Raw genomic sequence first — 12473 nt, 5'->3', positions numbered from 1 at the left:
ATTTGTAATGGTCCTTCTACCCACTCTGGGATCTTTTGTGCCAAGGTCTACAACGTCTCAATGTTGTTCTATCCCACGGGGCGGAGTCCCCACCGTAAAGCCATTTATAGACCCTATTTTTTTTCATAATCTAGGTCCACTGCAGCTTTCTTATTTCTTTCAAATTTTAACAGTTCCTTACGATACTGATCGCACTGTTATTCCAACTTCTGCAACCAATTTTGGCTGGAATCTTACTCTGGAATCTTCTTCTTATTGTCTTTTTCATATGTATGATTTTTGTCCTCACTAGCTCAAGTTCCCTGTTGGATTCTTCCACAACCAGCATCATAAGATCAAAAGCGCATTTGTTGACACTGGCAATCCATTTTCTCACAAAATCAGGATAATTCCTGCCAATAGTTGGTACATTTCGTACCCTGAATCCTTGAGGCATCTTATGTTCTCTAAAATAATTAGACAGTGATTCACTGTGCAATAACAAGTCAGTCTCACGTTTCTTTAGCTTCAGCAAATGGAAATAAACATCTTCAGCCTTTAGTATCGGATCGGTAAGGGTTACCACTTCTTTAGATAGAATATTCTCAATCACTGCATTAGAGAAACTAAACGTCTATCCTGGTGGCATAATAATAAATGTCCCTTGAAATCCAGATACTTCATGTGCTTGCGTGATGTTAGATAATTGATCCATCTGTCAGACTAATGCACAGTGTTCAAACCAGGGGCAGGCAATATAAGTGCAGTGTGAGTAGTCCAGAGTATATAGTTCAATACTATAAACGCTGCCTTGCAACAGGTGCTGAAATCAGTACAAACATACTAGTCCACAGTCTGCTGGCACTAAAAGTAATCAATTCACCTGCTCAGGTGTCGCTCTGACAATAAACATATCCACTCCAAAACAGAAGGCACTCTGAGACAATCTTGGATGCAAAAAAGTTTCACATGTATTGAAAAAAATGACAAATGTTTTCGGAGCATCCGCCCCATCCTCAGGACAATACAACAATCTAAAGCACAAAATAGACATGCTTACCCACATGAATACCCCCGTGCTGCTCTCCTTCCCGCTCATCGCCGCGCACAGGAGTCCCGTTCACCAGAAGCTCACCATGACGCATACTCGTCCGCCATCACCATGGGAACCGTAATGCTTGTGTCTCACCGGCCGGCTTCCTGCATTCCAGATTAGGCTGCAGTAACAAGAGCAAAACATATACAAATATAAAAACATTTAAAAACAGACACATAAAATACAGTATAGTGTTGTTACAAGTACTCTTATGTATACTTTTCAATACATGTGAAACTTTTTGCATATAAGATCGTCTCAGAGTGCCATCTGTTTTGGAGCGTATATATATATATATATATATATATATATATATAGGAAGCAGAATTTATAGAACATAGCTGTTTCAACTGGAGCATAGACCAAGCAGCTATGTATATATATATATATATATATATATATATATATATATATATATAGAGATGTGCAGCTGGCACTTTTCGGTTTTATGTTTTGGTTTTGGCTTGGTTTTGCCAAAACCATCATTTCGAGTTTTGGTTTTGGATCTGGATGATTTAAAAAACAAAACATTAAAACAAGCTAAAATCACAGAATTTGGGGGTAATTTTGCTCCTACTGTATTATTATCCTCAATAACAATCATTTCCACTCATTTCTAGTCTATTCTGAACACCACACAATATTGTTTTAGGCCAAAAGGTTGCACTGAGGTTGCTGGATGACTAAGCTAAGCGACACAAGTGGACAACACAAACACCTGGCCCATCTAGGAGTGGCACTGCAGTGTCAGACAGGACGGCAGATATAAAAAAAAAGGCCCCAAACATCACATCATGCAAAGAAGAAAAAGATTTGCAATGAGGTAGTTGTATGACTAAGCCAAGCGACACAAACAATTGGTCCATCTAGGAGTGGAACTGCAGTGGCAGACAGTAGGGCAGATATAAAAAAAACAGCACATGATGCAGAGAAGAAAAAAAGGTGCACCGAGGTTGCTGTATGACTAAGCTAAGCGACACAACCCCTTGGCCCATCTAGTAGTGTCACACAGTGGCTGAATGTCAAGAGTGGGCCACAATTGTTCGGTCCACTGACAGTATCTCCAGCACGCACCAGTCACTTTTAAAAAAAATCTGCAATTGGTGGACTTATACGGCAGTACCCCAGGACTAATACAGCAGTACCCCTGGACTCATACGGCAGTGTCACACAGGATGGCACTTTTCAAAAACTATGCCCCAAAGAGTACCTCATGCAAAGATGTCGAAGAGGTGCAATGAGGTAGCTGTATGACTAAGCCAAGTGACACAAACAAATCCAACTGGAACTACACGTCCAAATCACTGTAATTATATGTCCAAAGCACTGGAATTAATTGGCAAGATCACTGTAATTAATAATTATACATCCAAGTCACTGGAATTAATTGGCAAGATCACTGTAATTAATAATTATACGTCCAAATCACTGGAATTCATTGGCAAGATCACTGTAATTATACATCCAAATCACTGGAATTAATTGGCAAGATCACTGTAATTATACGTCCAAATCACTGGAATTAATTGGCAAGATCACTGTAATTAATAATTATACGTCCAAATCACTGGAATTAATTGGCAAAATCACTGGAATTATATGTCCAAATCACTGTAATAAATTGGCAAGATCACTGTAATTAATAATTATATGTCCAAATCACTGGAATTAATTGGCAAAATCACTGGAATTGTACGTCCAAATCACTGGAATTAATTGGCAAGTTCACTGTAATTAATAATTATACGTCCAAATCACTGGAATTAAATGGCAAAAATCTCGCTATCGCCTGCCTAGTGAAGTGGAATCTAGATGGGATTTGGTACCGAGGACACAATACCTCCATCAATTGTCTAAATCCCACTGCACTAATGGCGTATACCAGACGTATGTCTAACACCAACATAAGTGTCAAGGCCTCAGTTATGAGGGCTTCCATCGTCACGTGAAGCTGAACCACTAGTCATGAACATAGGCCAGGGCCTCAGCCATTCCTTGCCACTCTGTGTCGTAAATGGCATATTGGCAAGTTTACGTTTCTCTTCAGACCATTTAAATTTCTTTTTTTTGGTTTCTTTACTGACCTTTGGCTTTTTGGATTTTACATGACCTCTACTATCACAATGGGCATCGGCCTTGGCAGACGATGTTGATGGCATTTCATCGTCTATGTCATGGCTAGGGGCAGCAGCTTCAGCACTAGAAGGAAGTGGTCCTTGATCTTTCCCTATTAAATGTTTGTTCTCCATTATTTTTCTAGAGTTATATAACACAATATGCAGCACAACAGAGAGTACCCCTACATCTCACAGGGCAAACACTAAAAATTATTTGGATTAAATATTAATAACTCCTTTATTTGGAGTAAATATACAGCACAGGACAGCACCACTGAACTTATATGGCAGCACCACTGGACTGTATTTATACGGAATTATATGGATTTATATGGAATTATACGGCAGGATAACTGGAACTATACAGCAGTATCATGGGAATTATATGGCAGCATCACAGGAAATATACGCCAGTATTCCAAGAATTATATGGCAATATCACAGGAATTATATGGCAATGTCACAGGAATTATACACCAGTATCACAGGAATTACATGCCAGTATTACGGGAATTATATGGCAGTATCACAGGAATTATACGCCAGTATCAAAGGAATTATATGGCAGTATCACAGGAATTATACGCCAGTATCACGGGAATTATATGACAGTATCACAGGAATTATACGCCAGTATCACGGAAATTATTTGGCAGTATCACAGGAATTATACGCCAGTATTCGAGAATTATATGGCAATATCACAGGAATTATACGGCAATGTCACAGGAATTATACACCAGTATCACAGGAATTATACGCCAGTATCACGGGAATTATATGGCAGTATCACAGGAATTATAAGACAGTATTCCGAGAATTATACGGCAATATCACAGGAATTATACACCAGTATCACGGGAATTATACGGCAGTAACACTGGATATATGGCAGCAGAGGACACCACCACTGTGACTGGTCACTGGACTGATGCTGCACAAGACACTACCCCTTATCTAATGCAGGACAACACAGCCCCACTGAAAGGGACATATACAGCTACACTGGCTATATGGCAGCAGAGGACACCACCACTGTGACTGGTCACTGGACTGATGCTGCACAAGACACTACCCCTGGTCTAATGCAAGACAACACAGCAAAAATGCAAGGGACTTATACATCAGCCAGTAGCACTGGGGACATATAACAGCAGGGGACACCAACACTGTGACTGACTGGACTGATGCAGCATAAGACACTGACTACACTGGACTGGACTGAGCAGCACAACACAGCACTAGACTCGCCACCCCACTTTTCCGCCCCCACACAGACACTGAGGACGGAGACACGTCCTCTCACTACACTCTCCGAGACTGGAGTGAAAATGGCCGCGACGCTCGGCTCCTTATATGGAATCCAAATCCCGCGAGAATCCGACAGCGGGATGATGACGTTTCGCCTCGTTCGGGTTTCCAAGTCAGGCGGGAAAACCCGGGGCCTGGCTCGGAACCAGACTCAAATGGTGAGTTCGGTACGGTTCGGTTCTCTGAGAACTGAAACCGCTCACCTCTAATATATATATATATATATATATTGGAAAAGCGAATAAGAACAGAGCGACCATATGTGGTAGATATTCTAAGTGACTATAAAAAGATTTTCTTAAAAAACAATGCTTTGTCAGTCTCTGAGTGCCGCTGTTTGTACTACAGAAACTTATCTATATCTATATATATATATATATATATATATATATATATATACTTGTGGTGGGTCCGGCACTCCAATAACTGAAGAGAATGTGTCCTGTTGCCTTCACTGTCCAAATGGGTAAATACAATCAAGCGATGTGCGGCACTCAGGTATTGAAATAAATAGTCACCACTATCTGTCCGTCTTCAACGTTTCAATTTTTACTCAAAAAATTGTCATCAGGAAGCATGTACATACAAAAACTACTCACCTTATATCCCCCACCATTGTGCTCGTGTGATGCGCCCGTCCGGCGGAGTCCGTCCGGCGCCTGTAGCGCTGAAAGATGACGTCATCGCGTATAGCGTGATGCACGTCCAAGTGTACCCATCACCATGGTAACCCGGTGACACTCTCCTGTATACATATAAACAAAGTGATGTACTGCTGGCAATGTGAAAAGTGCAGACATCTAGTCCAACAACAGTAGCTTAAAAATAAACTATGGAAGCAATGTGTGAGAAGGGGATCATGATATCCGTCATATATAAATAATGCATTACAACACCTGTAATGCAGGGAAATAGTAAGCTAGCTCTGCCCGGATACATGTAGTATTTCTGTGATATTCCCAGATACTGGGTGCATTATACATAAAGCTGACAGTAAATAAAGGAATATCCTCCTACAGTCTGTATACTGAGTAAATGCTCCTTACGGGCTATAAGCTGGAATGATGGTGAGAAAAAATATAATTATAATTGACTGAAAATCAGAAAAAGCGTAATTAAATAGCTAATAAATTAGAAAATGCAGGTGGGGCCACTAATCAATGGTGGAAAAACCATAAAGTCAGATCAACAAAATCAAGTAATCAAAAAAATCAAAAAAATATGAAAAAAAATCAAACAAATATATATAATGAATTTTCAAAAAAGTTTTTTCAGAAAAAACATGCTAATGATACAGCTTCATTTAGTCCTCTTGGTGTGATCACATCCATCTTTCTGATCCATCTGATCTCACATCTGAGTAAGGCCTTGTGCCTGTCCCCGCCTCTGGTTCTCATAGGTATATGATCGATCATTCGATACCTTAAACTAGCTAAGGGATGTTTCATGGTGGCAAAATGGCGTGCCACTGGTTGATCACTGGTTCCTTTGGTTAAGGCCAATCTAATCGCTGATCTGTGTGCCGTCATTCTTTCCTTGAACTTCCTCATTGTTTTACCAATATAGCTTAAGCCGCAGGGGCAAATTATTTGGTAAATCACGTATGTCGATTCACACGTTAAATGATGTTGAATGCGGATATTATAGCCAAGGTGTGGATGGCAAAAGGTGTCCCCAGTAATGAGGTACTGGCACGTCGTGCAGGAACAGCGGAAGCAGCCCATCTTGCGTGTTGGTAAAAAGGTATTGCTGGGCGGTTTCGTTTTCTCAGATATGTCCGTTTTAACCAAGATGTCTCTTAGGTTTTTAGAGCGCTGATAACACGGCATGATGTCAGTATCTTGCATGTTAAGTTTTTTGTCTGTTTGAATAAGGTTCCAATATTTTTTAGTTGCTTTATCTGTCTCTTGTGATGCAATGTTGAATACACTCTTCCAAGGGAATTTGGATCTTGATGTATCTGAGGTTTTCTTCTGTAGGAGTTGACTTCTTTCCATTGATAACACCTTAGATTTAGTAATGCTGAGGGTTTTGGGATCATAGCCTCTCAAAATAAAACGGTTGATCAGTTCGTCTATTTGGGCAGCTGCTATAGAAACATCTGTATTTATTCTGAGGATCCTAATCATTTGTGAGTAAGGCAAGCCTCGTTTTAGCCCTTTAGGGTGACAACTCGTGTTATGAAGGAATGTATTACGGTCTGTCGGTTTTGTAAAGACAGTAGTATTGATAGATGAGTTAATAATGGATATCTTGACATCCAAAAAATCAATGGTGTTCTGATCCATTTTATAAATGAGTTTCACGGGGCTACTGGATGCATTATGTGAGTCCAGCCTGCTCTGAAGTAGCTCTGGTGGTCCTCTCCAGATGATTAAGAGGTCATCAATAAATCTTTTATACAGAATGATGTTTGATGAAAAATTTTCATTTGAAAAAAATAAGTCTTGTTCCACGTCGAACATATATATGTTCGCGTATGTAGGGGCCACAGCTGATCCCATGGCACAGCCTCTGTTTTGGAGAAAAAATGTATTATCAAAAAGAAAGAAGTTTCTGGTTAATACCAGTTCCAATAGATGTGTCAAGCTGTCCACCTGGGTCGGATCCATGCTCATCATATTGGAGAATACCCTCCTTGTGGATTTCAAGCCCTCATCGTGAGGGATTACCGTATACAGGCTAGACACGTCTGCTGTCACCAGCCATGCATCCAAGGGTAATTGACCTAACTTATTTAACTCATTAAGAAGGTCTGTGGTATCCATCAACGCATGTGGATGTTGTTGGACGTAAGGTTGCAACAAGGAGTCTAATAGCACTGAAGTGGGTTGAAGCAGTGAACCCCGGGCCGAAATGATCGGTCTTCCGGGAGGGGGATTTAACCCCTTGTGAATTTTTGGAACCGTATATAAAATAGGTACCACAGGGTGTTCTGGGAGTAGCAGTGCTGAGACTTCTTCAGTGATGATGCCAGAGTCTTTGGCCCTTAGTAAGGCTACCTTAAGGTCTTTGGTGAACATCACCGTAGGATTGCCGCTTAATTTGCTGTATACTCCAGGTTCCTCTAATTGGCGGTAAATTTCACTCCGATAGTCAGTAATGTCCTGAAGGACTATTGCACCGCCCTTGTCTGCCGGGCGTATGATAAGTTGAGTATTATTCGCCAAATTTTTAAGGGCAGCCTGTTCTGGTTTGGTCAGATTATGTTTGTAGGACTTGTTCAGTGCCGACAAATGTTCAGTTTCCTGGTCCAGTAATCGTATATAGGTCTTAATGCTCGCGTTATTTGATAAGGGATCAAAGGTGGACGGCTGTTTGAATTGTAATAGTTTTTCCGGTATTGTGCTAGAAGTTGTACTTGGATTGTCTGTGAAGAATTCTTTGTATTTTAATTTACGATGAAGTTGGTTTTTAGACACCTGCCATAGTAGATCATCAAAAGGAGCTGACGGTATCTGGGAATATCACAGAAATACTACATGTATCCGGGCAGAGCTAGCTTACTATTTCCCTGCATTACAGGTGTTGTAATGCATTATTTATATATGACGGATATCATGATCCCCTTCTCACACATTGCTTCCATAGTTTATTTTTAAGCTACTGTTGTTGGACTAGATGTCTGCACTTTTCACATTGCCAGCAGTACATCACTTTGTTTATATGTATACAGGAGAGTGTCACCGGGTTACCATGGTGATGGGTACACTTGGACGTGCATCACGCTATACGCGATGACGTCATCTTTCAGCGCTACAGGCGCCGGACGGACTCCGCCGGACGGGCGCATCACACGAGCACAATGGTGGGGGATATAAGGTGAGTAGTTTTTGTATGTACATGCTTCCTGATGACAATTTTTTGAGTAAAAATTGAAACGTTGAAGACGGACAGATAGTGGTGACTATTTATTTCAATACCTGAGTGCCGCACATCGCTTGATTGTATTTACCCATTTGGACAGTGAAGGCAACAGGACACATTCTCTTCAGTTATTGGAGTGCCGGACCCACCACAAGTTATATCAGCTACATTTCCACACCACGGGAACTATAGCAGGTCATGGCAACCAACGGTGTTTAATATTTCAGTTAAACCACCTGGATCCAGGAAATCATTGTGTATTATTGTGCCCACGCAATAATTTGTTTTTACACATTTCACTAACACCTGGTGATATAACACCCCGGGAGCACGCTTATCTCTCCATTACATTATGGATATTCCACAACAAGAGGAGGAGGAGGAGTTGTTTAATCCGGCATTGATTCCCTTACAGGAATATTTCAGCTACTCAGAAACAGATACTGAGGCAATCTTGCACACAGAGAAATTATTGACTCAAGCTGAGGCATTAACCCCTGAGAGTGTTTATAGAGATTTACTCCGCATGAAAAAGAAAGAGATAGACTTTACATATCATGCTATAACACTTAGCGATTACTTTAGAGCAAAGAAGATCCCTAGGGGTCTCAGAGTGAGAAATTGTCCAACTATTGGCAGATTTAATCCTGCATTTTGCCGCAAATGGGTTTCAATACTCAACAAATGCTCAGCAGACCTGATGCTATTGATTATTGAGCAGGCCAAATTATAGGTAGATAAAACAAAGGAGAAAATCAACAAGTTTGAAACCATACATCTACCCACCCTGACATTGGACACAGAAAACGATTGGCTAGTCCAATTGGAGAACCAACTAGCAATATACAAGCGGGACTTAATTAAGTTCAAAAAGGCCAAATTTGACAAGGTGGACCAGGATTATGAAAACCACCAGGTGTACAGGTGGCTATCTGGCAATAACCCACAAGAAAACAGGAGAAAACCATTCTTTAGGCGTCGCCAATACCCAAGGACAGACCTCGACACGGAGACTTCAAATGAGGGTCACAGCACCAATAGTGACCAAGAACAACCATCTAGAAGACGCAAGGGCACCATCCCTTTAGGGGTCACCACACGTACGGCAGCAACAGGCAAAGGAAAACAACTCGCCGAGGGGGCCAGTACAAGCGGCAGCACGGGTACAAAGAAGCAACCCGCAAAAAACAAGCGGAAGTAATCATAAATTTATCACACCATGAATTATCATCCAGTGAACAGAGTGTCTTATCCAAGGGACTATCCTTCATACCGTCAGCTCCTTTTGATGATCTACTATGGCAGGTGTCTAAAAACCAACTTCATCGTAAATTAAAATACAAAGAATTCTTCACAGACAATCCAAGTACAACTTCTAGCACAATACCGGAAAAACTATTACAATTCAAACAGCCGTCCACCTTTGATCCCTTATCAAATAACGCGAGCATTAAGACCTATATACGATTACTGGACCAGGAAACTGAACATTTGTCGGCACTGAACAAGTCCTACAAACATAATCTGACCAAACCAGAACAGGCTGCCCTTAAAAATTTGGCGAATAATACTCAACTTATCATACGCCCGGCAGACAAGGGCGGTGCAATAGTCCTTCAGGACATTACTGACTATCGGAGTGAAATTTACCGCCAATTAGAGGAACCTGGAGTATACAGCAAATTAAGCGGCAATCCTACGGTGATGTTCACCAAAGACCTTAAGGTAGCCTTACTAAGGGCCAAAGACTCTGGCATCATCACTGAAGAAGTCTCAGCACTGCTACTCCCAGAACACCCTGTGGTACCTATTTTATATACGGTTCCAAAAATTCACAAGGGGTTAAATCCCCCTCCCGGAAGACCGATCATTTCGGCCCGGGGTTCACTGCTTCAACCCACTTCAGTGCTATTAGACTCCTTGTTGCAACCTTACGTCCAACAACATCCACATGCGTTGATGGATACCACAGACCTTCTTAATGAGTTAAATAAGTTAGGTCAATTACCCTTGGATGCATGGCTGGTGACAGCAGACGTGTCTAGCCTGTATACGGTAATCCCTCACGATGAGGGCTTGAAATCCACAAGGAGGGTATTCTCCAATATGATGAGCATGGATCCGACCCAGGTGGACAGCTTGACACATCTATTGGAACTGGTATTAACCAGAAACTTCTTTCTTTTTGATAATACATTTTTTCTCCAAAACAGAGGCTGTGCCATGGGATCAGCTGTGGCCCCTACATACGCGAACATATATATGTTCGACGTGGAACAAGACTTATTTTTTTCAAATGAAAATTTTTCATCAAACATCATTCTGTATAAAAGATTTATTGATGACCTCTTAATCATCTGGAGAGGACCACCAGAGCTACTTCAGAGCAGGCTGGACTCACATAATGCATCCAGTAGCCCCGTGAAACTCATTTATAAAATGGATCAGAACACCATTGATTTTTTGGATGTCAAGATATCCATTATTAACTCATCTATCAATACTACTGTCTTTACAAAACCGACAGACCGTAATACATTCCTTCATAACACGAGTTGTCACCCTAAAGGGCTAAAACGAGGCTTGCCTTACTCACAAATGATTAGGATCCTCAGAATAAATACAGATGTTTCTATAGCAGCTGCCCAAATAGACGAACTGATCAACCGTTTTATTTTGAGAGGCTATGATCCCAAAACCCTCAGCATTACTAAATCTAAGGTGTTATCAATGGAAAGAAGTCAACTCCTACAGAAGAAAACCTCAGATACATCAAGATCCAAATTCCCTTGGAAGAGTGTATTCAACATTGCATCACAAGAGACAGATAAAGCAACTAAAAAATATTGGAACCTTATTCAAACAGACAAAAAACTTAACATGCAAGATACTGACATCATGCCGTGTTATCAGCGCTCTAAAAACCTAAGAGACATCTTGGTTAAAACGGACATATCTGAGAAAACGAAACCGCCCAGCAATACCTTTTTACCAACACGCAAGATGGGCTGCTTCCGCTGTTCCTGCACGACGTGCCAGTACCTCATTACTGGGGACACCTTTTGCCATCCACACCTTGGCTATAATATCCGCATTCAACATCATTTAACGTGTGAATCGACATACGTGATTTACCAAATAATTTGCCCCTGCGGCTTAAGCTATATTGGTAAAACAATGAGGAAGTTCAAGGAAAGAATGACGGCACACAGATCAGCGATTAGATTGGCCTTAACCAAAGGAACCAGTGATCAACCAGTGGCACGCCATTTTGCCACCATGAAACATCCCTTAGCTAGTTTAAGGTATCGAATGATCGATCATATACCTATGAGAACCAGAGGCGGGGACAGGCACAAGGCCTTAATCAGATGTGAGATCAGATGGATCAGAAAGATGGATGTGATCACACCAAGAGGACTAAATGAAGCTGTATCATTAGCATGTTTTTTCTGAAAAAACTTTTTTGAAAATTCATTATATATATTTGTTTGAATTTTTTTCATATTTTTTTGATTTTTTTGATTACTTGATTTTGTTGATCTGACTTTATGGTTTTTCCACCATTGATTAGTGGCCCCACCTGCATTTTCTAATTTATTAGCTATTTAATTACGCTTTTTCTGATTTTCAGTCAATTATAATTATATTTTTTCTCACCATCATTCCAGCTTATAGCCCGTAAGGAGCATTTACTCAGTATACAGACTGTAGGAGGATATTCCTTTATTTACTGTCAGCTTTATGTATAATGCACCCAGTATCTGGGAATATCACAGAAATACTACATGTATCCGGGCAGAGCTAGCTTACTATTTCCCTGCATTACAGGTGTTGTAATGCATTATTTATATATGACGGATATCATGATCCCCTTCTCACACATTGCTTCCATAGTTTATTTTTAAGCTACTGTTGTTGGACTAGATGTCTGCACTTTTCACATTGCCAGCAGTACATCACTTTGTTTATATGTATACAGGAGAGTGTCACCGGGTTACCATGGTGATGGGTACACTTGGACGTGCATCACGCTATACGCGATGACGTCATCTTTCAGCGCTACAGGCGCCGGACGGACTCCGCCGGACGGGCGCATCACA

Source organism: Pseudophryne corroboree, chromosome 2, assembly GCF_028390025.1.
Source record: "Pseudophryne corroboree isolate aPseCor3 chromosome 2, aPseCor3.hap2, whole genome shotgun sequence".
NCBI lineage: Eukaryota > Metazoa > Chordata > Amphibia > Anura > Myobatrachidae > Pseudophryne > Pseudophryne corroboree.
This window is presented reverse-complemented; position numbering follows the sequence as displayed.